Source organism: Marmota monax, unplaced genomic scaffold (assembly GCF_021218885.2).
Source record: "Marmota monax isolate L192 unplaced genomic scaffold, Marmota_monax_Labrador192_F-V1.1 WCK01_AAM20220418_F8-fsc00234, whole genome shotgun sequence".
Taxonomy (NCBI): domain Eukaryota; kingdom Metazoa; phylum Chordata; class Mammalia; order Rodentia; family Sciuridae; genus Marmota; species Marmota monax.
In genome coordinates this window covers 1,579,782-1,581,076 of record NW_026692493.1, presented here as the reverse complement: position 1 = coordinate 1,581,076, position 1,295 = coordinate 1,579,782, and the positions used below count along the sequence as shown (strand labels likewise).

Here is a 1,295-nt window from a genome sequence, read left to right as displayed (position 1 = left end):
CCCAGACAAATCAAATCAAATCTCCTTCCACGCAGGGAGTCCTCTCCAGATGAGCAGAAAGGAGTCGGGGCCCGGGGGAATGAAGGTCATGAGCTGCTCCAGAGGCACAGGGGGCCTGGTCCACCCCAGCCAGCGGCACAGCGCACTGCACAGAGCCGCAACGACCAACGACGGCCTTCTCCAAGGCACCGACCCAAGGCCCAGGTGTCTGACACTAGCATGCCCCCCCACTCGTCACCACCAATGTGTCTTGTTCAGTCCTTTACCTTCAGCCTCTCTGTCCGTTTTCTTTTTTTTTTTTAATTTTGTTTTTTTTGGTGGAGCTGGGGATTGAACCCAGGGCCTTGTGCATACAAGGCAAGCACTCTACCAACTGAGCTACAACCCCAGCGCCCCCCTTTCTTTTCTTTTCTTGACTGCGGACTGAACTCAGGACATTTGCCACTGAGCCCCATCCCGACCCTATTTTGTATTTTATTTAGAGACAGGGTCTCACCGAGTTGCTTAGCGCCTCACTTAGTATTACTGAGTCTGGCTTTTTTACAGGCGTGCACCCCTGTGCCCGGCCTGACCCCTGACTTTTAACTGGAGGGTAATTTAAAGTAGTTACTGGTAGGTAAGGACTAACTTCTGCCATTCAGTCATTCCTTTAGTCTACGTGTTTTAAAAATGTTCCCCTTAATTTCTCCATTACTGCCTTTTTGAGTATTTATTTTTTATAATATAAAAATTTTAAGCCCTTCTTTTTTCCTTTTCTGTATACTTTTCCATTTTTACATTTTTTTTGGGGGGGGTACCTGGGATTGAACCCGGGGCCCTTAACCACTGAGCCACATCCCCAGCCCTTTTAAATATTTTATTTAGCTACAGGATCTTGTTGAGTTGCTTAGGGCCTTGCTAAATTGTTGAAGCTGGCTTTGAACTCACAATCCTCCTGCCTCAGCCTCCCAAGCTGCCACTGCACCCAGCCTACTTTTCCATTTTTAAATCAATGGTCACCTTGGGAATTGCAATCAAAACCTTGAACTTCTAACAATCAGTGTGAAGTAATGCCATTGGTTTCAGTGGTGCACAAACACGGATCCGGCGTGGCTCCATCCCTCCCCCAGTATTACCGACACAGATGTATCTTTATGTGCTACGTGCCTGTTAACAGATTTATGATTCCTGCTTTATAAATTTGCCTATTATATCACATAGAGGAAAAAAAGTTCCTAACCACGGCTATAATATCTTATGTCTTCCCATAGAGTCAGTTTGACGGCTGTTCTTTATTTCTTGATATAATGTGGAGT

At 45.9% G+C, this 1,295-nt stretch overlaps 1 non-coding gene across 1 annotated transcript; it reads right to left on the bottom strand.

Annotated features, from left to right (window-relative positions):
• Positions 1–315: 315 nt before the first annotated feature.
• Positions 316–388, bottom strand: Trnat-ugu (transfer RNA threonine (anticodon UGU)). The gene has a single exon. It is a non-coding gene; the product is annotated as a tRNA-Thr (tRNA).
• Positions 389–1,295: the final 907 nt, after the last annotated feature.